General features: G+C 40.9%; 1 protein-coding gene and 1 pseudogene across 4 annotated transcripts in view; both read right to left on the bottom strand.

Annotated features, from left to right (window-relative positions):
• WWOX (WW domain containing oxidoreductase) overlaps positions 1–25867 on the bottom strand; it is a 1116547-nt gene that overhangs the window by 851695 nt on the left and 238985 nt on the right. The gene's annotated exons all lie outside the window — the stretch shown is intronic.
• On the bottom strand, positions 3523–4107 carry LOC129015812 (U6 snRNA-associated Sm-like protein LSm3; annotated as a pseudogene).

Raw genomic sequence — 25867 nt, 5'->3', positions numbered from 1 at the left:
CTATAAGATGCTGAAAAACTCATATTCTAACTCATTTTAAGTCTTTTTATCTTTCAGCTCCAAGATAGATTAAAAAAGAAAAGGTGTTTCAACGATTTCCTAAGTACCAACTATCGATCCTTTGTATGTTTTCTAAATGTGCTCCTTATAGCAATTTGGGGGCCCTCATGATTAGTGTGTTAATAAGAATTAAGCACAGCAGGAAAAAACTTACTTTGCATATGCTACATTACTAATTAGCCTGAGAGCTTTAGAGGTTTTTATGTAAAATGCTAAAGCTTTTTGTTCAAAACTTATTTAAAACTGAAAAGAATATTGGAACAAATTGCCAAGCAAACCCAGGCCTTCTTTTGCATTATCAAAGGAGATCCAAGTTCATCTAGCAAGTAATACAACTCACTATAAAATGATAAATACATGATATGGTGAAGGTATAGGAAGGTACAGACACTCAGACACTGCTGGAGAAAGAGTATATACGGGAAGAAGCTTTCTCAATAATTATCTATTTGCATTTAAAATTCTTATTTAGCCCAGGTAAACCAGCAACGTTGCTCATGACTGAAAAAATGGAAAACAGAATCTGTGCCCAGCAATAAGGGATTAATTTAATAAGTTATGAAGATATAATGTAAAGTCAGTACAACTGTACTGCCAAAGAGTATGTATTGATATAGAAACATGGCCACTATATGCCTGGTTTAAAAAAAAAAAAAAAAAAAAAAAAAAAAGACCACAATGTGATTTCAACTTTATGAAATATATTTGAATTTTAAAAAGTCAGGAAGAGCTACACAAAATTCACAGTAATTGTTCCTGACACATGGAACAATTTTTCCATTTGTATATATTCAACTCATTTGTATATTTTCCCTCATTTGTATATAAATTCATGTACATATATACACACACAGACACACACACACACATATTATTTGTTTTTTGACACGGAGTATTGCTCTGTTGCTCAGGCTGGAGTGCGGTGGCACTATCTCGGCTCACTGCAAACTCCACCTCCCAGGTTCAAGCGATTCTCCGTCCTCAGCCCCCTGAGTAGCTGGAATTACAGGCATGTGCCACCACACCCAGCTAATTTTTTTATTTTTAGCAGAGACAGGGTTTCACCATGTTGGCCAGGCTGGTCTCGAACTCCTGACCTCAAGTGATCTGCCAACCTCAGCCTCCCAAAGTGCCAGGATTACAGGTGTGAGCCACCGCACCTGGCTATAATTATTATATTTACAACATTGACTTTATTACTGTGCGACCAAGGAAAGTAATTCATTAGAAGAGTTCTAATTTAATCAAATAGATACGTTTTGTATGTGAGTGTATAACATACATGAATGAATTTACTGATGACAGCATTTTTTCTTTTTTTCGTAAATACAAGAGGTTATCTTTCGATAGGAGAATTGTTGATTAATGTGTGTTGAGAAGATACTTGACAATTAGATTTCTCTGTGTTATTAAACATTTTACCTGGTGTATGATTTTTTTACAAAAACAAAGAACTAGTTCCAAGTGTATGCAGAAAGATGAGAAAGTTCTCGCACATATGGTTCATGGATGTGTGTTCTACCCAGCCCTAATGCACAGCTCCACATCTCCGGGAACAGGTCCCCAGTTGTATGAGTGACAAAGAGGAATAACTGGCCTTCTCCTACTCAATGCGTCCACCGCTTAGGCAAGAAAAAAGGCACAGAAGTCAGCCTAACTGAGTTTGAATCCCAGCTCTGCTACCAGTTAGCTATTTGGATGCTGGGTGATTAATCCACCAAACTCCCAGAGATCTGGTGAAATGGGAATAATTACATATACCCAGCAAGAGTGCAGCAAGCTATAAATTAGATAATAAACATATAGCACCCAGCACTGTGCCTGGCATGTGGAAGTGATCAATAATCACAGCTAGCATTGATAATAACAATCGTAACAATGATAATCCTATCTCCAACCCCACAAAGCTGTGTTGAACATTAATGATATGGAAACGTTTAGCATAGAATAGCCCACAAATGTGTCCCAGATCACATTTTCTCTGATTATGCCCAGTTCTATCCCTCAAAAATCAAGGTTAGGATAACATCACAAAGACAGTGTTGCAGGAAAGTTACAGATTGAAGGGACCAAGTGGTTGATTCAATCCATCATTCATTGATTGAATGAACCAAAATACAAACACCACTGGAAAGAGAAGTGGCTATGCAGGGAGAAGCAAGATGGCACAGTGCAGGTTCCTTTGCATTCTGGAGGGTGTTTGTGTGGTGTTGAGAAAGGTAAGTACCTACGCTATTTCCAAAGTCAGGTCTCAACAGAACCTAGCATGTTCTTCCTGCTAGTGGCTCCCATGTTGGCATGAAACCACCATCTAGAGAACCCAGCTAGCAACTCACATGACTCCCTTCATAAGGAGTACTGTCAAACATCAGGAACTTTACTGCAGTGACTGAAAGACTCAAACTAGGGGCCATGAAGGCTCTGAGAAAGGAGAGTCTATGCCTGGTGTCTCCTGGCCAGCACCCCTGCCTGGGCCTTCTAGAAATCCATCCCTGTATCTTGATAAATGGATTTCAGCAAATGTCAGTAATACTGAGGCAAAGGTATACATGGCCATAAAAAGGTAGGCATCATTTAGGAATTGGCCATTTAATCCTTGATTGGGTGAAGATCCCATATAACATATTGTGTATTGGAACTTTTTTTTGTTTTGTTTTTGTGATGGAGTCTCACTCTGTCGCCCAGGCTGGAGTGCAATGGTGCGATCTCAGCTGACTTCAACCTCCACCTCCCGGGTTCAAGCAATTCTCCTGCCTTAGCCTCCGGAGTCTCTGGGATTACAGGCTCACGCCACTATGCCCTGCTAATTTTTTCTATTTTTAGTAGAAACGGGGTTTCACCATGCTGGCCAGACTGGTCTTGAACTGCTGACCTCGTGATCCGCTCGCCTTGGCCTCCCAAAGTGCTGGGATTACAGGCGTGAGCCACCGTGCCCCGCTGGAACTTTCGTTTCCATGTGATAGTCTTTCAAAGTGCACCTCTCTGTCCCACTGCCCTGCACCTACCTCTGCTACATTCAGAGCACTGGAGATGAGGTCCAGGGTAGGCGACTTACAACGAACTAGAGATGTGTCATATCTCCTTCCTTCCTGCCTGGGGACTGAGATTTTCCCACGGGTCCACAAATCCACAGGAAAATTAAGCATTTTAGAACAAGGCTTTGAATCTTTACTACTTAAATAAGTTGTGCTCTTATTTTAAACGAGTATTTTGAATATGTGAGACATAAATCAAGGTACACACACACTAGAAAAAGAAACGTGTTATATATGTATATGTTACATATATTTTATATATGTGTATATGGTTCACACCAATATACATATATGCATTTTTATTTATTTATTTTGAGACAGAGTCTCGCTCTGTCACCCAAGCTGGAGTGCAGTGGCGTGATCTCGGCTCACTGCAACCTCCACCTCCAGGGTTCAAGCGATTCTTCTTTTTTTTTTTTTTCCTGCATCTTGGTGGTCATATTTATTGGAAGAGCTTGAGAAAAATGAAAATACCATTTAGCTTAAGAAGTTGTGAATTATCTGCAAATCAACTCATTTCAGGAGTGGAAGAATCCCCAGAATTATTTCTTAATATCCAAATGTATGCGGGTTTCTCTTTTGAATGTCTTGCGCATTTAGAGAGGCCACTGTACGAAGTCTCTTGTTTTCCATACAGGACAAATTCTTTGTTTCAGCCAACTCTCAGTGGAGGGGCAACCAGGAAAACGCCATCTCCCCGGACAACGAGCATTGGAATACTCCGTTTTGTTGATTTATATGTCTCTTCATATGTTTCTTCATCAACTTCTATAGTAGTCACAGTTTCTTCCACATCTCCCAAGATCATATTTAAATGCTGATCATAAGTATGTAATCTGCCTCGAAGCTCTCGGTCGTTTCTCATTTTCACATAAATTCGCTCCTCTAGGCTGAGCCTGTAAGATCCGGGGGCTCCTCTACAGTGTAGGTAGATTGCTGCTGGTCTACGTCATCCGCCATGTTTCATCAAGAGATTCTTCCGTCTCAGCCTCCCGAGTAGCTGGGACTACAGGCGCCCGCCACCACGCCAGGCTAATATTTTGTATTTTTAGTAGAGACCGGATTTCACCATGTTAGCCAGGATGGTCTCGATCTCCCGACCTCGTGATTTGCCCGCCTCAGCCTCCCAAAGTGCTGGGATTACAGGCGTGAGCCACTGCGCCCGGCCCCATATATGCATTTTTATCTATACATATACATATACATATATGTATACATACATATTTTTCTATATACAGACACACACACACAGGAGCAATGACGTAAGAGAAAAAAGGGGTTTCGTAATAGTTACTATAGGGTGACTGGCAGACAGGAGCCTCATTATACTATCCTCTCTACTTTTCTTTTCTTTTGAGATAGAGTCTCCCTCTGTCACCCAGGCTGGAGTGCAGTGGTTCCATCTCAGCTCACTGCAACCTCCACCTCCCAGGTTCAAGCAATTCTCCCGCCTCAGCCTCCCAAGTAGCTTTGACTACAGACATGCACCACCACTCCCAGCCAATTTTTCTATTTTTAGTATAGACAGAGCTTCACCATGTTGCCCAGTAGTCTTGAATTCCTGACCTCAGTTGATCTCCTCACCTTGGCCACCGAAAGTGTTGGGATTATAGGTATGCACCACCACCCCTGGCTGTCATCTCTATTTTTGAAGATATATGAAAATTTAATCAAAAATATCAAGAAGTTTTAAAGACAGGCCATCTAGAAAAACCCAAAAACATGAAAAATAGAAAACAAAATTTAACAGAATGAGAGAACATAACGACAAACAATTAAAATAGTTTACCTAGTTTAAGAATATTCTTATATTGAACCAAAAAACAAAATCCAACTATTTATCAGGCAAAATATAATAAGGAATTCAGAAAGATTAAGAATAAAATGTGATTTAAAAAAAAAGCCTTTAAAAGTGGCTTGCTGGATATTTCTAAGCATATGAAAAATAAGGGTCTCTTCTAAACTAGAAATGTTTTCCAGCTGTAATTGCCAGTTTATACAGTTTTTCAATACATCATCAAAAACCAGCATCAAAATTAAACTGCAGTAATGAGCGGATTAATGGGCTTCATCGCCATTAATGAAATAAAGTGCCTGAGTCCCTCTGGAAAGTCATTTGACAATATGTGCAAAGTCTATGGGTTTCAGTCACATACCTACGCACCTGACCAAAAAAAAAAAAAAGTTAAGCACATCAGCAGATACTGTCTTCTCCCTATGCCAAGCAAAAAGAGATTAATCCCTTTATTTCTGGCTGGGGTGGGGGGTGCTGGGGTGGGCACCAGCAAGCGTTTCCAAACATATGTTTACAAACAGAAGGTAACTGATAAAAACCCAAACACAAAGCTGCATTGTCTTCCCTGATTCACAGATGAACCCATTGGAACTACTGCAAAGAGGCTTTCTGGAAAACATCCAGGAATTAAAAGGTGCAAACAAGCTGCCTAATACCCTTGCGTAGACTGAATTCTTATGAAGAAAATAAAGTTTATTGTCTGGAAAGAGAGAAAGCATGAGGAAAGCACTAAAGCGATGGAGGTGAACCATTAGACAGATGTTCACTTAAGGAAATAAAGAGAACAGAAGAAGCCATCACCCAGGAATTTTACGAGAATCCTGACAACTCGGCACCACATCAAGGGCAAGGGTAGAGCGAACGCCACCCAAGCCCAGGCTGTGCAACTTGATGCTAACTGCTGACCTTGTGGATCCTGCCTGCAGGTGATGTGGCTCTGAGCAAAGGCAGGTGAACCTGCTCACTTCAGTAAGTTCTTAAGTTCTTCTCCAAGGTGAGCCACAGACTAATTCTTGAGGACAGAGAGTTGCATTTCTAATCTTCATAATATTACTGCAAATAATGGCAAAGATAATACTAATTATCCCCAAGTCTTTGCATATTGGTAAATTCCTTGGTAAATACCAAGAATATAGCTAAGGATTATTTCAAAAAGCCTTTGGCTTGCTAATCCTGTCCCAAGTGGCAAGAGGAGGAGGGACACAAAGGTGTAAGGTATTGAACATCTCATAGTGGCACTGCTGCTGGATGATTTCTATTAATCGACAGATTTGGTGAACTGTCTTTCTCTTGGCTTACACCCCTGGAAGGCTCACAGATAACTCTTCAGCCCAGCTGTGGCATCTGTTCATAGCTTCTGGCCAATATTTCTGGACAGATTTACTTGATTTTCCTTTAATCCTAATAGCCTCATCGGCGTCTTTTTCTCTTGAGGTATTATACATGGGCCCCTACATAAATAATCTCAAATCCTCTTTGCAAAACAGCAATGAAGAGTTGCTAAGATAGGTGTTATGATGAAAAGGCAGAAAAGGGAATGCATAGTTAGCTGGCTGGCTGGACCACAGATAGAAAGATGAAAGGAAAACAGACAATATTTTATTTATTCCTCATACTAAAATCTGAGTTACAAACTGCCATTATTTTACAAAAGAAGAAACACGAATAAATTACCCATTCCAGTTAATTTCTAAGACTGCTTTTCAAGTGAGAGAAATATTTTTAAAAAATCATTAAAGAATAAAATAAACTATAAGCTAGTGCTATGATTGATCTTTTCTCTACACTCCTATCCAGTTCCTTTGTAGAGCCAATATTCAATCAACCGCCAATCCAGAAGGATCTATCTAACTCTGCTATATACTCCAAGGACACAGAATAAATTTAAGACACATGCATTCTTTAAGAAGCATATACATTATAGGTACTGCTGTATGTGGAATGCCCTCTGACCCAAGATGTTCATGCACTAATCCCTGAAATCTGTAAATATATTATGTTACACAGCAAATGGTAATTAAGATTGTAGATGGCATTAATGTTGCTAATTGGCTGACCTTCAAATAGGCAGATTATCCCGGATTATCAGGGTAGGCTCCCTGAAGTTACAAGTTTCCTTAAAAGCAGAAGCAGAAGAGAGAGAACCAGGGATAGGGCAGTTTCAGAAGGACTTGAGCAGCCATCCCTGGCTTTGAAGATAGAGGAAGGGGCCATGAGCCAAAGGATTTGGGCAGTCCCTGGAAGCTGGAAACAGCAAGGAAGTGAGTTCTCTCCTAGAACCTACAGAAAGAAATGGTGTCCTGCTGACACATTGATTTTAACCCACTGAGACCTATTTTGGACCACTGACCTCCAAAACTGTAAAGTGTAACTTTTGTGTGGTTGTAAGTCACTAACATTGAGAAAATTTGTTATAGCAGAGATAGGAAACAAAACAGTTATGAAACATTTTTAATTTGTGAGATTTCACATTGCACATCCAAACTTCTGGCTCCTGTGAAAAATGAAGACAGAGAAGCCAAGGTCTGGTCTGCATATGCTCACATTTTCACAATCGGGTAGGCCGAGTTGCAGCTGTTCCTTGAGATGGGGCACTGACCCTCTTGTGCGCCACCATCTCCACCACTCTCTACTGTCTCGCTGAATCCAAAGCTCTGGTTCGTCAACTGCTCCCGTCCAACATTTGAGTGTTTGACTCTTGGTCTAGGTTTGAAGAAAAACATACTGCTGGGCGTGGTGGCTCATGCCTATAATCCCAGCACTTTGGGAGGCTGAGGGGGGCATATCACCTGAGGTCACAAGTTCGAGACCAGCCTGGCCAACATGGTGAAACCCCATCTCCAGTAAAAATATCAAAATTAGCTGGGCCTGGTGATGAACGTCTGTAATCCCAGAGACTCGGGAGGCTGGAACAGGAGAATCGCTTGAACCTGGGAGGCAGGGTTTGCAGTGAGCCAACATCGTGCCAACAAAAAACAAAAAACACATGCATAGCTAAGCAGGGCTGATATTCAGGAGCTATGTGCAATACAGAGCCAGCATCTGCTCCGCTTAGTCAGGATCCATGCCATCAGTGAATGTTAAATATTTAGAAGCAGAGGCAGCTTGCTTCCTGAACATTCCTGCCTGCACAGGGGCAGACCACCCCTCTGCCCCACCTAAAGCTTATATGATATCCCCCCTCACCCCATCCCCGTGGGCTAGGCAAAGTTTCATGGCCATAGTTCTGGCTAAACCAATGCAGTCGGGCATCCCAGTTTCCTACCTTACACAACTGCCGGACAACGGGTACTATTTTCTGCAGAATTATTATTCTCAAACTCTTGTAGCACAAAAAAGTAAAGGGATTTAAAGGAAAAGTGATATGGGCTATCATTTAGCCTCTCTATATTGTAATCTGGGAGCAGTGTCTGTTGGGGATGTGAATCCTTCCTCTGAACCAGGAGGATCTCTGTAAGCTCTAGGTATGTGCCTAAAAGCACACACTGCACTGTAAGAAAATGAGGTGGGTGTGATTACACGGGTGACCTGATAACCACTGAAAAAATCGTCCATCCAATAATCACATGAAGAGATGTTCAATATCCTTAGCCATCAAGAAAATCAAAATCAAAATCACAATGCCATACCGCTTCATACCCCGTAAAATGACAAGACTAAAAAGAAAAATGACAGCGAGTGTTGGTGAAGATATGGAGAAATCAGGACCTTCCTACACTGCACTAGATGGGTGCGGCTGCTGTGGAGAACAATCTGGTGGCTCCTCAAAAGGTTAAACAAGGAGTTCCATGTGATCCAGAAATTGCACTCTTAGGAGCATACCCCAAAAAAGGAAAACCTATATCCACACAAAAATGTGTAGACAAGTGTACCTGGAAGCATTATGGACAATAGCCAAAACGTGGAAACAACCCACATGTCCATGAACTGAATGGATAGATGAAATGTGGCATATCCATACAATGGAACATTACTCAACCCTAAAAAAAGAAGTACTGATACATGCTACAACATGGATGACCCTTGAAAACATGATGCTAAGTGAAAGGATCGAGACACAAAGGACCACACAGTATCTGATTTATTTATATGAAAAGTCTAGAATAGGCAAATCTATATAGAGACAGAAAGTAGATGAGTGGTTGCCTGGGCCTGGGACAGAGGTTGGGAGTGGAGAGAAAACAAAGTGAGGAAAAGGATGCCAGCCAAGGGTTTCTTTTTGAGAAAATGAAAATATTCTAAACTTGACTGTGGTGACAGCTGAAAAACTCTGAATATACGCTGAATTGTACATTTTGAATGGGCAAAGTTTATGGTATCTGTGTTATATATCAATAAAAGTAGTTTGAGAAAACTTACAAACTTCAGCACACTAAGAATTTCTAGTAATAAATCATTTGAAACATACCTCACAACTGATGGGGGCATATCAGGCAACTATTGGGACTCTGATGAGATTGTGGATTGAGAAAAGTATGGTATACCCATATGACAGAATATTGCCTAGCTGTTAGAGATCATGGTAAGCAGCTTAATTGACATGGTCAAATGTTTGCAATTTATCATTAAGTTCAATGAAAAGCAGGCTACTAGAGAATAATACACAGCACAATGTTATTTGGCTTAAGAGTGTACAAATGCAGGCCTATGTATTGTATGGGCATTAGGAAATTCATAGAAGAGAAAACACTTCCGTAACACAAACCAAAATGTTAACAGGGATTATTTCTGGGAAATGAGGCTGAGCCCGGAAATACAAAATCAATATAGCTCAAAGTTGAGTCATTGTTTTCCAATCATTGGGCTTGCTAAAATTATTTCTATACTGAATTTGTCACCCCAAGGCATTGCTATTTCATCCATGACACCTGCACTCCAAGCATAATTTCAATCACTGAAACAATTGCAAATTTCACTTGGCTGATGAAACGTCTGGGAAGGATGAAGGATTGTCGGAAGGGTGCACCATTAGGGCTCATACCACTCCATGGATAAATGGGAAGAGATGTGGCAAGGCTGTGAAGGTGGCCTGCAGCACCAGGCAAAACAGTCAGGGTCAGGTAATCTCACATCAGCTGACTAGGACCTCCTCCTGGCTTCTCCTAAACAGTGGGGCAAGGATTAAGTGAGATAAGGATGCAGATGGTCTCTGCAAAGCATGATATCCCCATGCAAACATTAGGCAGTGGTATTTGTTATAGCCTCATCCCCAACTGCTGTTAGCTGGATTCTGTTTCCCCAAAATTCATATGCTGAAGACCTAACCCCTACTACCTCAGAATGTGACTGTATTTGGAGGTACGGCCTTTAAAGAGGTAATTATGTAAAAAATGAATCCATCAAGGCAGGTCCTATTGCAATCTGACTGGTGTCCTTCAAAGAAGGGGATGTATCTGGACACAGGAAAAGAAACCAGGGATACGTGCACACAGCAGGGAGGTCACGTGAGAACACGGTGGGAAGGTGGCTGTCTGCAAGCCGAGGAGGGAGACCTCAGAAGACAGCAACTGCGCTGGCACCTTGACCTTGGAATTCTAGGCTCCACAACTATGAGAAAATACATTTTTGTGGTTCAAGTCATCCAGCCTGTGATATTTTGTTATGGCAGCCTGAGCAGACCAGTACACCAGCCTCTATCTGCAATGTGGCCCTCGTTCAGACTTCCTGTTTTCTCCTCTGCTGGGCTATTTTCCACACTGATTTCCCTGATTTCTGACCCTCTATTGCCTCCATTAATGTATCATCACCACAAAAACTCACTAACAACAGATACAAGTCTTTCTTTGTCTTACATTTCTCTTATATTTTGGTTATAGCTACCTGACCCTCCTTCCCAATTTCTGAATTTAAACATCATATCAGGGCATGGCACTGTGGCTCACACCTGTAATCCTAGCACTTTGGGAGGCAGAGGCGGGTGGATCGCTTGAGCTCAGGAGTTAGAGACCAGCGTGGGCAACATGGGGAAAGCCCATCTCTACAAAAAATGTAATAATTAACTGGGTATAGTGGCACATGCCTCTAGTCCCAGCTACTGGAGGGGCTGAGGCAGAAGGATTGCCTGAGCTCAGGAGGCAGAGGCTACAGTGAGCCGAGATTGCACGACTGCACTCAATCCAGCCTGAGCGACAGAGACCCTTTCTCAAAAAACTAAAATAAACACCGCATCAGTATATGTATCGAGCTCTTTGTCTCTATGATCTTTTTTCCTCCTATTCCATATTATCAACAACCTATCTCCCTACCCCACCCTCAAGCTATCTGCTGGGATGGTTCTTTGCCACACTTTCCTGGACATAAGTGACATTACAGAGACAGCTTGAGTTGTACATAACCTTTCAAATTCCAGCTTCTCTACTTACAGCCCTCTTTATTACAGTCGCAGTACATGAAGTCTCTTCTGGGCTTCTGCCTTGTTAAGAAGAAACACAGCTATGGCCCAGAAGCAAAGGTATTTACATGTCGACTCTAGACCTTAGGAGCCTCAGCTCTGTTCCCATTGCAGGGAGCAATAATAAAAGAACTATTTCCAAGTCTGAATTAAACTAGACCTGAGCTTTGTGGGTTAGGGGATGAAAGCAGAAAGGTATATTTTTAAAGAGAAAGTTTTATATTCCTTTAAAACTTGGACATGATTTTAAGAGAGTCTTATTCTTGTCCTTTCAGGCGAGCTTTCATACCGTTAAACAGAATAAGACCATAGTCCATATTGTTTTATAAGGAATCCACTTTTAAGATATGTACAACATTTAAGGAACATTAAGGAAGGTGGAAATTGAATTCCTTCCAGAAAAGCTTTAAGTAGAGATAAGAAAAAAGGCCAGAGGTTAGAAATATTTCTAAAATTATAATCAGAAATTGCCAGGGCAACTATTTAGCAGTCTCATGAATTGTGGTATGAATTATTTTTCTTGACCTTTAATAAGATAGTAATGCAATTAATTTCTAAAAAAGATAAAAGTGAAGCATATTTTCAAGCAATCTGGAGAATACAAGTTCATTTATTTATTAGGTGAATATTTATCAAGTGTCTCCTTGGGCTTTGGACTGGGAAGGTCAGGAAGATGCAACACCCCTAAGAAGCTCAGGAACATGCAGGAGGTGGGGGTGTCGGGGAGGGACAGGAATGATATGTGGGGGGACATTGTGGGGGTAACAGCCTGACTTTATGAGCTGTCAAGAGTGCTGTGCCAACGACGTATGAGTTGCGAATAACCTGGGACCAACACCATGGACAGATACTTGGAACTGGACATATGGATACAGGAGTCAGATTGGAATGGATTTGATGACTGAAATCTTGGGAATGGGTATGATCTACAGGGGAAGGAGCATTGGCCAAAGGGAGAAAGGGTCAGCAACATAATTGTGGGGGACATTGACATTTAAAGGATGGAAAGAGAATGGAGGGGGTGGGGGAAGGGGATGATTAAAAAGAGAAGGAAGACAAAGTTTAAAAGAAGCTATGGCTTGATTGTGACGATGACTGCACACCTGTGAATACACTAAAAATGAAACTCTGTGGTATATGAATTATATCTCAATAAACCTATTACCCCAACCCCCACAAAAATGCAAAAAAGAGAGATGACCACCGGGCGCTGTGGCTCACGCCTGTAATCCCAGCACTTTGGGAGGCCGAGGCAGGCAGATCACCTGAGGTCAGGAGTCAAAATCAGCCTGGTCAACATGGTGAAACCCTGTCTCTGCTAAAAAAAATAAAAATAAAAATAAAACAACACAAAAATTAGCCAGGCATGGTAGCAGGCTTCTGTAACACCAGCTACTCAAGAGACTGAGGCAGGAGAATCGCTTGAACCCAGTAGACAGAGGTTGCAGTAAGCCAAGATCACACCACTGCTCTCCAGACTGGGCAACAGAGCGAGACTCCATCTCAAAAAAAGTAAATAATAAAATAACATAGATATGAGCAATAAGCATAGTTTTCATGTTCAAAATCATTATTCATCATTAGTCACATATTTCACAATTAAAAAAATATATACAACAAAACACCACTATGTCCAAACAGAAAATTTAGAAGACCGATAATATCAAGTATTATTAAGGATGTAGAGGAAGTGGATCCTTAAATACTGTTGGCAAGAATGTAAAATGGGATGACCACTTTAGGGAAGTATTTGCCAACCTCTTAAAAAGTTAAACACAGCCCTATACGCACCACCCTGCCCATTCCACTCCAGAGTATTATCCCAAGATAAAACAGATATATGTCGACAAAAGGACCAGTGCATAAATATTCATGGTGGCTTCATTCACATTAGTATCCATTTACAACAGCTAAAATCTGGAAACAACCCAAATGTCTATCAGCAGGTAATTAGGTATCTTTTAAAATATGTGATTTCTCCACACAATGGAGTACTACTCACCAATGACAATGAGTAAGCCACTGATACAGGCAGCAGCATGGGTACATCCCGAGGTCATTATGTCAAGTGAAAGAAACCAGATACAGAACAAGTACTATAAAACTTCACTTATCTAAAATTCCAGAAAATGCAAATTCATCAACAGTGACAGAAAACAGACCAGGGTTTTCCTAGAGCTGGGGCTGTCTGGACTCAGAGTCATACACCACAGAAGTGGCATTTGAAATCTTTTTGAGGTGATGGAAATGTTTGGTTTTTTTTTTTATTTTCGTGGTGGTTTCATGGGCATGTGCATCTGTCAAAACTCATTGAATTGTATATTTAAATGGATGCAATTTATTATACATAAATTAGACCGCAACAAAGTTGATCAAACCAATCCAAGCAAGTAAGCAAAAGGCATGTGTCAAATCCCTCACATTTTTCCTTTAAAAAAATATCAAAGTGAGCATTCAAATGGCCCACTCTGTTTTCAGAATTAAGAACAGCAGTATTAATGGCCATTTCACTAAGTGTCTACCCATATCACAAACTGTCTAAGGGACTTCCCATGCATTATTTTACTTTTTTTTTTTTTTTTTTTTTTTTGGAGACAGGATCTTGCTCTGCCACCCAGACTGAGGTGCAGAGACAGGATCACAGCTCACTGCAGTCTTGACTTCCCAGGCTTAGTCAATCCTCCCACCTCAGCCTCCCAAGTAGCTGGGACTACAGGTGTGCCATTACACCCGACTAAATTTTTTTTTTTTTTTTTTTGGTAGAGATGGGGTTTTGCCATGGTGCTCAGGCTGGTCTCCAACACCTGGGCTCAAGTAATCTGCCCACCTTGGCCTCGCAAAGTGCTGGGATTAAAGGTATGAGCCAGCATGTCTAGCCTTATTTTACTTAATTCTATTATGTTGGTAAAAAAGTAATTGTGACTTTTGCCATTAAATAAGATTGAAGTCTCCCTTTTACAGATGAGGAATATGATGTCCAGAGAGGTTAGCTTGCTGGAGATTGTGCAGAAGTTCTGCAGTTCTGAGGCCTGCACTCTGTATACCCCCCACGTACTGCTCCTCAGCCACTTGACTGATTTGACAGTCATACTAGTAGCACCAATAACCATAGTCAACTTTATGAGTAAATGACATCCAGGACAATCTCTTAGGTACTTTAGGTCCATGATGCACTATACTTTCCACAACCATCTTATCAAGTGGGGACTAGGATTAACTCCCGTTTTCACCTGGGAAAATGGAAGCTTGCTCAGAGAGGTTAAGTGACTTTCCAGAGTTCCCGCAGCAAGGAAGTGATAGGATCAAGACTGGAACACAAGCAGTCTGACCCTGAAGCCCATGTTCACCAAACTAACTTCTTCAGACATCTTAGGAAGGCCTGACAGATTAGCAAGAGCTTAATGCACTTTTCTTTATTTTAAATAAGGAACAAGTGAGAAAGTACAGCTTTATCAGGGCCAAATGGCAATTGAGTTGGGAAGGTGGAATGGGGAATTCTTTTCAGTCAATTCCTTCCCTTCAAATGAAGTATGTGTGTAAAAACCAGCTACGTGCCCAGCACACAGGTACTCATTGAAAGTGGGGTTCCCTTCTGTACAGCCAGTATCTACCGAAGCAGGGGAATAATAGCCAAGCTCTGCTAATTCACATGATAGAGTCAAAGGCAAAGATTCCCATTCATGGTAAAGGTGAATGGCATTTCCTGTGTTCTTCTAAATAAAGCCTGGTATAGACCCAGCCATCTAAGCGGAAACGCAAGAGAACAGGTTCCTCGTGGTAATTCCATCTTCCTTGCTGGACATCATTTGAAAATGGACATTGAGAGCTAGATTTATATGGCCTATTTATTTAGGCAAATACCTTTCAAATAAAAAAATACAAAATTGACAAATGCAGATTTTAGAGAAATTAAGCGGTGGGTGCTATCACTTACCAGACCACAAACAAATGCTTATCACCTGGAGTCCTCTGAGCCCAGCATATTTATTCATCATCCTGTCAAAACGCTGCCATTCACTATAAATCCCAGCCATTCTCCCCTGCACCTGCCCGAGGATAAAGCTCAGTCTGGTGAAATGCACTAATTACGCATCTTCACCCTCTGCCCTTAGGATGATATACCTGACTGTGGTAAGGAACAATAATGGCGTTCTGGAGCATTTTTTGACAGTGGGGAGAAATAAAAAAAAAAAAAAAAAAAAAGGTGGAGTGATGTGGGAGGAAGGGGCAGGCATGAGGGGCAGAAAAAGAGCAAGGGAGGAAGGCAAAGGAAGAAACAAGATGATGCAACCACATTTAGACTTGCTCCAACCAAGGGTCATCGTCATTATCATTGTCACCATCATCATTTCTCAGCAAAAGGGAAACTTTTCAAGGCCAAAACTGATGTCATATTAATATTAAAGCAGCTAAATGACAAAGAACTGACAGCAAGTCACTCCTTTAGTCCTTGGTATGTCCACCAAAGTTTAGGAACCAAAGGTCATCTCCCAAATGAATGACCATTAAAGAGGTCCCTAGCTGGGTGCATATCCATACACAAATGTGATATTTAGCACACATGCTATTTACAGAAATATACTAAAATACTGTCCATGAAGCCACATTTCTGTATCCTGTCCCTTTAAAGAGTTACCTCTTCTCAGCACCTGTACTAGATTTGCCATAATGAAGACTCAAGGGGGCTGAGCAAAGCAGCATTAAGACCCAGCTCAGAGCATCATGTTACATGAGGAGAGGCGAGGAATCTGAAAACAAGGGATATATATCTTCAGGTCCCATCAAAAATGGTGCCTGTTGACAGCTGGCCATCCATGATTGATTGAGAATTCATATAGAAATGGAAGCATGAGAAAAATGAGGACCTGTGCACCGACCGTTTAATGTGCCTAGAAGCAAGTAGCCGAGGAACGTGGCAGTGAGTTATGGATTAGTTTGCTCCATCAGCACAGGATCATGGGTGATAGGCAACTTTCAACAGCAGAGGGCACACACACAGAATAAGAAGATCCTCCACATCGGGGACACCGCTGAGAGCACACAGAGGACACCCAGAAGGCAGAGTCATGGTGACATTGTACAATCTTGCATCCCGCTGATGTCTCATGAGGCTTATGTTGAAAAGAAAACAAAAGAAAAACAAGCCAACATGGCAGTGGGAATGTTGCATGGCCTCCTGGATGGCCATGGTTCACGTCAAAGGAAATACAAATACAAGGTGTGCTGAGCAGTTTTTTTAATGTGCCAAAATACCTTTATCGTCATCTGCAAGGGCCCATCCCAAGGTGAGTTTATAGCTCCAAGAAGATGCCTCAGTTTCATGAAATGAACTCAGATCCTCTAGCACAAAAGGATTCATCCGGGCCCCCTCACTAAGAAATATATGGTTCTACTGTTACTCCGACACCTCGGTGTTGATGGCAGAATGATGGTGGAATGGGACAAGCTGGTGGCTTGTTTTTAGATACCCTTTCAAAGCTGCAATTTTCGGGAGTAATGGTGCTATCCCTGGGGTGCAAATGTCTATGCGTATGGTGGAAAGCATGCCTGGGAATCAGATTCTGAAGCCAGAAATTCTGTGACTGACTCATTTTTCTGGGCTTCCCTGTCTCACTTGGCTGGAGGTCATGCTTCTGGGCTAGAGACCTTTAGTGGTCTCCCAACACCCACGTGCTTCTCACATCTCAGCCTCCCTCATAATTAGATAGGGGCCAGGGACTCACTCTGGCCAGTGGAATGTTGATGGAAGCAACAAATGCCACTTGCAAACTTGCCCATAAAAAATGCTGCTTCATCCTCTGTTACACAGTCCTTGACTTTGGAGGCTATTTGTTTTAGAGTGCAGCTCCAAGACACTGGAGTCCCCCTTCAGTCTGCCTTCGTGAGTGGCTGTGTAGGGTGGACTTTCCAGCCAACTCACACTGAATATGCAATGAAAGGAACAAATCAGCCTTTGTTGTATGAAGATAATGAGATGTTACAAGTTGTTTGTTGTAGCAGCTGACACTTACATACCCTGACTAAAAGACCCTGAAAGGTCCCCTCCAAATCCAGTTTTCTGATAAAACATTCAGCCTTCCTTTTTCAATAGTTTGTATTTCTCCTTTAACATTTTCTTGAGACATGGTCTCACTCTGCTGCCTAAATTAGAGTGCAGTGGCACAATCGCAGCTCACTGAAGCCTTGATCTCCCAGGCTCAAGCAATTCTGCTGCCTCAGCCTCTTAAGTAGCTGGTACTATAGGTGAGCACCATCATGCCCAGCTAATTTTTTTTTTTCCAAGTAGAGATGAGGTCTTGCTATGTTGTCAAGGCTGTTCTTGAACTCCTGTAAGTCAAGCAATCCTCTCACCTCAGCCTCCCAATGTGCTAGAATTACATGTGTGCACCACCATGCCCTGTTAACCTTCCATAAATATTCCTCTAGATTGTGGAGAAACAAAACCCAATAGGGACTCATCTATTTGGCCTCAGACATGTCCGCATCCCTCAGGAACACTGACCTGCCACCCATGGAGGTTTCCATACTCAGTGCTATGTCTCACCTGTGTGCCCTTGCTCACCTTTCCCAGGAGGTTTCTCCTGCATGTTGCCCACCTATCCCATCTAGACTTATCTCAGCATCACTTCCTGTCCACTCCCTAAGTGACAATAGTGATTCAGAGCTCCAAGTACACAGACACTAAGAAACTTACGGTTTTCTGCTCAAATTTTCCCAAATTGTTCTCCCAGCCAAATAAAACACCACTCAGATCCAAGACAAGCTTAAAAGAATGAGTAACATAAAAATAAAAGGGACAAAGATGGTGGATTATACATATTCATTTTTTAAAATTTTTCATCCCAAATCCCACTAAAACAGCAGTAACTGCTATAAAACACGACAATACAAATCAAAGATTATTTAATGTAAAAATTTAAAGTTGAGTCTAGACACAGCGATTCATGCCTATAATCCCAGCAGTTTGGGAGGCCAAGGCGAGAGGGTAACTTGAGCCCAGGAGTTACAGTAAGACCAGCCTGGGAAACAAAATGAGACCTCATATCTCTTAAAAAAAAAAAAAAAAGAAAAAGAAAATTACAGTTGGATGCTGGAAAGCAGATGGACAACTAGGAAGTGACTTAAGAGATTCAAGAGAGCTGAGTCTTAAGCTAGCCATGGGGACAGCTAAGAAGTAACAGAATTCCTATCAGAGAGTCAGCAAAGGCTCAGAAACTGTGGAACCTGGTACTTCTGAAAATGAGAGTAAAAGACAACCTTTTAGAAACCTGCGTGTCAGGTATGTACAGCTTGAGAATCCCTCCCCACTCAGCCCAGCAGGGTACCATCATTTCATAACTCCAGAAAAATGACAAAACTTTATCATCTGAAGAGAACATAAACAGGTGAGAACAGTGGCATGATACTGAAAACACAGACTTTGTAAATGTTCACCTACTGAATGCAGAGACTCAGCACTCTCCCCTCGCTTGACTCTAGAACTCTAGCAGTCAGAGCTACACCCTCCCCAAGCAGAAGATTAGAAGATCCTTCTCTGGTATATTTGTTCTGCCGACAGGAAACACACAAATATTCAAACACAGTGGTTTTCCCAAGAAATAGTCCAGCCAGATCATCCTTCAGAGGAGTCCACAGTTAACTGGCCGTGGCCATGTGCTAAGAGTTGGCAGCAGTAATTTTGAATTCTATTCTTAGACAGAAACAGACATGCACAGATCAGAACATTTGGGGAAAGACTATCAACAGGCCAGGTGTGGTAGCTCATGCCTGTAATCCTAGCACACCGGGAGGCTGAGACGGGCAGATCACCCGAGGTCAGGAGTTCAAGACCAGCCTGGCCAACAGGGTAAACACTCCATCTCTACTAAAAATACAAAAAATAAAAATAAAAATAAATTAGTTTGGCGTGGTGACATGCACTTGTAGTCCCAACGACTTGGGAGGATGAGGCAGGAGAATCACTTGAACCTGGGAGGTGGAGGTTGCAGTGAGCCAGAATCACACCACTGCACTGCAGCCTAGGTGACAGAGTGAGACTCCACCTCAAAAAAAAAAAAAAAAAAAAAAAATCATCAAACACAATTACCAAAACAAATGAAAACAATTCTGAGAAGATAGAAACCAGAGAAGAAAAATTAAAATAATTATCATTAACATCAGAGAGATAAAAGAGTAACGTCATCCATGAAACAAGAATAGAATGTTATCAAACATAAAGGAAATAGAAACACCTCCCCCCCCAAAATCCATGGAAAGACTACAAGAACTATCCCTGAAAGTAACACAAAGACAAAGATAAATAGAGGATAAAAATAATTATGAGACCATCTGGGAGATCTAAGGATCTGAATACCTAAAATTCTCTTGAAAGGGAACAGTCTCCTATTTGGATAGCAGCAAAGGGTTGATGCTATGCCTCCCATGGTACGCCCAAGAGAGAAGCAGAGAGAAATGAAAGAACAGGGGTCACAAGGGTTTGTACTTCCCGAGAACAACACAGAAAGCCATAAAATACAATTTAAAACTCTGAAGAAAAATTGATTTTAAATCTGTAATTTTATCCCTAACAATGAATAAAATGAGGGTGGAACAGAAACATTTTGAAACCTGCAATACACACACACAGGCACACACACATATTGCATCATCCTTTTTCAGAAAGCTACTACAAGAAATGCTCCCACAAAACAATAAGCAAACCAATACAGGAGAAGATGTGGAAGAGAAGCTCCAACTCCGGTTACAGGTAAATGAACTTTCCAGGATATAATGTGAGGGCAGTTTTAAAGAGAACATCACCAAGCATTCCTGTGCACCAAGCATAGAGGACAACAACCCCAAACTGCAGAAGGTACAAAGGCTCCAGGGGAGTTTTTTTTTTTCTAATAAAAGTAACTGAGATTTAGCCAATCACATGAAAGTCTGAGGTTGAATGACTGATAGGTACATCAAAAACTCAGCAAATTTCTAAAAAAAGATGAGTATTAACTCCAGGGAAAATACAAGGTTCAGGTAAGAAAAATAAATCTTGATATGCTACATGGCATAGTGATGCATACATTTACTTGTTCATAACAATTTAAACAAAAAAACTGTCTTCTTAAAAATCATTATATATGATATCACTATATTCACATGATGCAGAAATAAAAAAGATGCACATCATCATGGGGGATCAAAGTAGAAGGAAGCTAAATTTCCTTCTTATTGAAAAACCTACAGATAATATCTAAGACTAGAAAACCAAGAAGTAACAGTTTACATTGAATTACTTAAAGCTACATAAAGACCAGCTGAATTCACTAAGTGAGTTAGAAATGAAGAAAAAGTTGATGCTGAGGGCTGCTTTAACTTTTTACGTAAAAATAGACATACCTGACTAATTTTAAACTCTGTATAATTTTTACAAGAAGAAAAACAAAACGAAATGAAAAGAACAGAATGAATGAATAGCATAGCAAAACATAAAAATGGAAGAACAAAACAAAAAGAAGGAATAAAAAGGCGATAACTTGTAAATATGTAGAGAATCACATATTAGCCTTAAATTATGACAGAGCACAACCTGGATTTCTCACTATTTCTATTTTTCAACTGAATTTACAGCAGATTATGGTATTTTCCTATCTCTAACTCCCCCAAAAAATGCAGGGGAAAATAGGCATTGAAAAAAATAATTCTCTGCCATCAATAATTCTCCGGTTACTTGTGGAAACTACAGAATCTCTCTCTGTAAGAATATTTTATGTGCCCTCAACTCCATTAAGATAACAATAATAAAACAATTTAACATGAAGACATTTTGTCCCCAAAAGGGCAAAAAAAAAAAAAAAGACAATTTTGCAGGGATAAAATTGCACACTTTATGACTGGGGAAAACAACAATTTTGTCTCTACGGATTTAACACACTATTGAAACTCTCAGGGGCTGGGAATCCATGAGACTGCTGGTGTCTACATTTCCACCTGCTCACCAGGCAGCATCAGGCAAGTGATAAAATTTTGGTTGCCGAATACGATAGTAAATTTGCATGCTGCTTTAATTCACAAAATGAATTTTTTAAGTTTGTTTCCATGTGAAAAATTCATATTAATAGTACTGAGTACACCATGTGAAAGCGAAAGACACTGTCTAAATTAGTCACCATCTCTCCTTTCCAGAAGGCTTTTGATCTGTCATGTTTGAAAAAATAATTTTATATATGTTTTAAAAGAACAAAAAAAAACTGCTATCCGCATCAGCTTGGTTGCCAAGTGACCTGATAAAGCATCTTGTGAGGTCTCTTACTGTTCAAGACCCCAGCAAGAGACACGAGGTTAGCAGGACAGGCACTGCCAGGAACAGAGAGGGCGCTTCTACACCAGCTCTACCACTGAGGTCACATGGGTCTCCACTTCTTCACGGCGGAAACAAAAGGGAAATAGGATAGCCAAGAAACTCTAGCTTCAATTCAATTATAATTGCTGGAGGCATCTTGGAGTACAGAGATATTTCATTCTGAGCACTGAGATCCTCTAGCCTAAAGAGCCTAAATTCTCAGAAGGACTTTGCTGGGGAAATGAGGACATGGCCAGATAGTACTTTTAAAAACACTTTCAGAGGACTTTTAGAGGTGTGAAACTATGCTGTGTCAAACTGGAATGGTAGATACCTGTCATTATGCATTGAACAAACCTATAGAATGTACAACACAAGAAGCAGTCCCTCGTGTAAACTATAGACTAGTTAATAATATATCAATATTGGTTTATTAATTGTACCAAATGTGCCACACTAATCCAAGATGTTAATACCCTCATACCAGGGGCAGGACCAGGGATCAGTGGGTACACAGGACTGGATGTCCTATATGCTCAATTGCGATCAGTGGGTACATAGGACCTTATGTACTATATACTCAATTACTTTGTAAATCTACAACTGTACTTATAAAGGAAAAAAACAAACAAACAAACCACCTTCAACAGATTCTTCCTCCAGGATTCCTACCCATTCTTGGTCAACACATTGAGGGATTTGCTAATAACACATTCTTACACAGGTTATAAACTGGCTACCTACCACAAACATGTTTTCTTTGAACTGCAGAATGTTTAAAACATTTATGAGTTACCAGTTACTTAAGATTATCCTAGGGTCAGGTGCAGTAGTTAACCCCTGTAATCCCAACCCTTTGGGAGGCCGACGCAGGTGGATCACGTGAGGTCAGGAGTTTGAGATCAGCCTGGCCAACATGATGAAACCCTGTCTGTACTAAAAACTACAAAAAATTAGCCGGGCACGGTGGCAAGCGCCTGTAATCCCAGATACTGGGGAGGCTGAGGCAGGAGAATGGCTTGAACTGGGAGGCAGAGGAGATTGCACCACCGCACTCCAGCCCGGGAAACGAGAGCAAAACTTCGTCTGAAAAACAAACAAAAACCTAGGAATATCTTAGTACTATAATTGTAAAAACTCAGGAAATACCATTTCTACAAGCCAAAACTTTTAGCCTCTAATTTAAAAAAAAATTGGAAAAGATGGCAGCTCTGGGTCTGTGTTCACCCATGGCAACAGGCAGCTGGAACTGAGAAGTCCTTACCTCCCGAAGTACGGATGGGGATTGGGTTGTTTGACAGGTCCTCACCACTCCCTATTGTCTTCGACAAGACTCCTTTGCTCCCTCTGTTATCTGCCTGTCAACTGTGGGCTTTTTTTTTTTTTTTTTTTTTTTTTTTGAGACGGAGTCTCTCTCTGAAGTTTAGGCTAGAGTACGGTGGTGAGATCTTGGGTCACTGCAATGTTCACCTCCTGGGTTCAAGAGATTCTCCTGCCTCAGCCTCCTGAGTAGCTGGGACTATAGGCCACGTCACCATGCCTAGCTTTTTTTTTTGTATTTTTAGTAGGGATGGAGTTTCACCATGTTGGTCAGGCTGGTTTTGAACTCCTGACTTCAAGTGATCTGCCGGCCTTGGCCTCCCACAGTTGTGGATCACAGGCATGGGCCACCATGCCTGGCCTGTAGGCTTTTCATTTCATTGGCCAAGACAAGTAACATCAACATCACCTGGGTACATTTTACACATTTAGTTTGTTTTTTTTTTTTTTTTTTTTGAGACTCAGTCTGGCTCTGTCACTCAGGTTGGAGTGCAGTGCCCTGATCTCGGCTCACTGCAACATCTACCTCCCAGGTTCAAGGGATTCTCCTGCCTCAGCCTTCCAAATAGCTGGGACTACAGGTGTACACCACCACACCTGGCAAATTTTTATATTTTTAGTAGACATGGAGTTTCACCATGTTGGCAAGGCTGGTCTCAAACTCCTGGCCTCAAGCGATCCACCCACCTTGGCCTCACAAAGTGCTGGGATTACAAATGTGAGTCATCATGCTCAGCTAGTACCTTTTAGAAATGCAAATTTTGGGGCCCACCTCAGTTCTGCAGAACCAGAACCACACGAACATGAGACTGTCACAGAATCACATGGAAGACTTGTTAAAATTCAGATTGGGTGAATTCCATGTCTTTTCTACTGTGAATACTGCTGCAATCAACATACATGTACATGTACCTTTATAATACAATGATTGATATTCCTTTGGTTATATACCTAGTAATGGGATTGCTGGGTCAAATGGTATTTCACAAAAGCAAGGACATGGAATCACTCCAAATGCCCGTAAGTGATAGACTGGATGAAGAAAATATGGTACATATAAACCGTGGAATATTATACAGCCATAAAAAGGAATGAGATCATGTCCTCTGCAGCAACATGGAGCTGGAAGCTGTTATCCTAGGCAAACTTATGCAGAAACTGAAAACCAAACACTGCATGCTCTTGTTTATAAGTGGCAGCTGCATGATGAGAACACATGGACACACGGTGGAGGCGGATAACACACACTGGGGCTTGCGGGTGGTGGGAAGAACATCAGGAAGAACAGCTAATGGATGCTGGGCTTTGTACCTAGGTATCAACTTGATCTGTGCAGCAAACCACTGTGGCAGATGATTACCTATATAACAAACCTGCACATCTTATACATGTACCCTGGAACTTAAAAGTTTTAGAAAAAATAAACCTCAGATTGCAGGCCTCACCCCATAAGCTTCTGATTCAGTATGTCTGGAATAAAGCCCAAGAATTTCTATGTCTAACAAGCTACCAGGTGATGCTGACACTGCAGGTCCAGGGGCTACTTGGGGAACCTCCGGTCTCTGTCTTCGTGTATCTCATAATAAACGCCCATCTCACCTTTTGCTGCCTGAATATTTTTTTAAAAAATGATCGTATCTCCTCAATGAGTTTAATTTTCTTCCTCTTGTTCAGGTATGATCTGGTGATTTTCTGTGCATGTGTGTGTGTGTGTGTGTGTGTGGAGGGGAGACTTTCCCATTTTCCTGGTGGGTGGTTTTAATTCTTTGGAAATTTCTCCCATGTGGGTTAGCATTTTGTTTAGTTAGCTATTTAAAAACAATGTGGCTTTTTCTCTGTGGAAACTGGGTCATTTAAATTAATTCTTGGATTTATAATACATATAATTAGTTCCCAACAATACACAACTCTATGTTCTGTTTGGGAATATCTTGATTACACAAATGTGAAAATAATTGAACAGAATGATGGCTGGAAAAACAGCATTAAAAAATCCCCCATTTCTGATATTTTTGCCATTAGGCTATGAATGGTGTAACACCTCACCGAAAGTGTTTGCTGTATCTTTAATGGTTCACTCATAGCTCAGAGTAAAGTCTGAACTATGTGTTGTTCGCTGTTATATTCTGTTCCAAGGTTCATAATTTGAAAATCGACTTTGGGGACTTTTTGCTCGGTCTATTAAAATGATTCATGTTGCATTCAACATAAATTGTGCATTCACAGAAGAGGGTGAGAGCCCATATTCACAGCATAATAACTAAAGTGAATTTTGTATGAGCCGCAGTTTGTGGCAGCGATGTGGTATCATTTGTCTTAATTTTTCTTTGGCATTACATTAGGCGAATGCATTTACATTTCCAGGTATGGCTAACCACTTTAAAAACTTTGTTTTTATAGTGTGAGTAAAGGGGGAATCAAATCTGCATCTTTATGCGATGTAACATCAAATAATACCGTTTTACTGTCTGGAGGACGAGGGGATTTACATTCCATTTACCTGACTTCACAAAAGGAACTCAGGCTGATATGCAAAGTACATGAAATATTTACCATCAATGGATCACAGAAGGCTTCTAAAAGAAAGAGAAGAGGGGGAGGAGATGATACCTTTTCTGCTATCCCTGTGTTGTTCTGTGTTTTTTAACAGTACCTTAACTGAAACTTCTTAAGTGGATTAACCATTTAAAATTCAAGTATGTCTTAAAGAAAACAAAATGCCAAATAACTTAAGCCAAAACTTTGGGTCACATTTGCCGAACAGAGGAACCATTTGAAGTTTTATTGCATGTGTATGTATATGAAGTCTATGTATATACATATACACAAACATATGCCTCCTGCTTATGAAATTCTCCAGAATATATGAGAATTGAAATGAAGTACTCCTACGTTTCAATTAACATCAATTAAGATGAATATGTGTTTATGTATATATGCACATTTTA

Source organism: Pongo pygmaeus, chromosome 18 (assembly GCF_028885625.2).
Source record: "Pongo pygmaeus isolate AG05252 chromosome 18, NHGRI_mPonPyg2-v2.0_pri, whole genome shotgun sequence".
Taxonomy (NCBI): Eukaryota; Metazoa; Chordata; class Mammalia; order Primates; family Hominidae; genus Pongo; species Pongo pygmaeus.
Note: the sequence above shows the minus strand (reverse complement) of the source record. Positions and strands in the feature narration are given on the sequence as shown.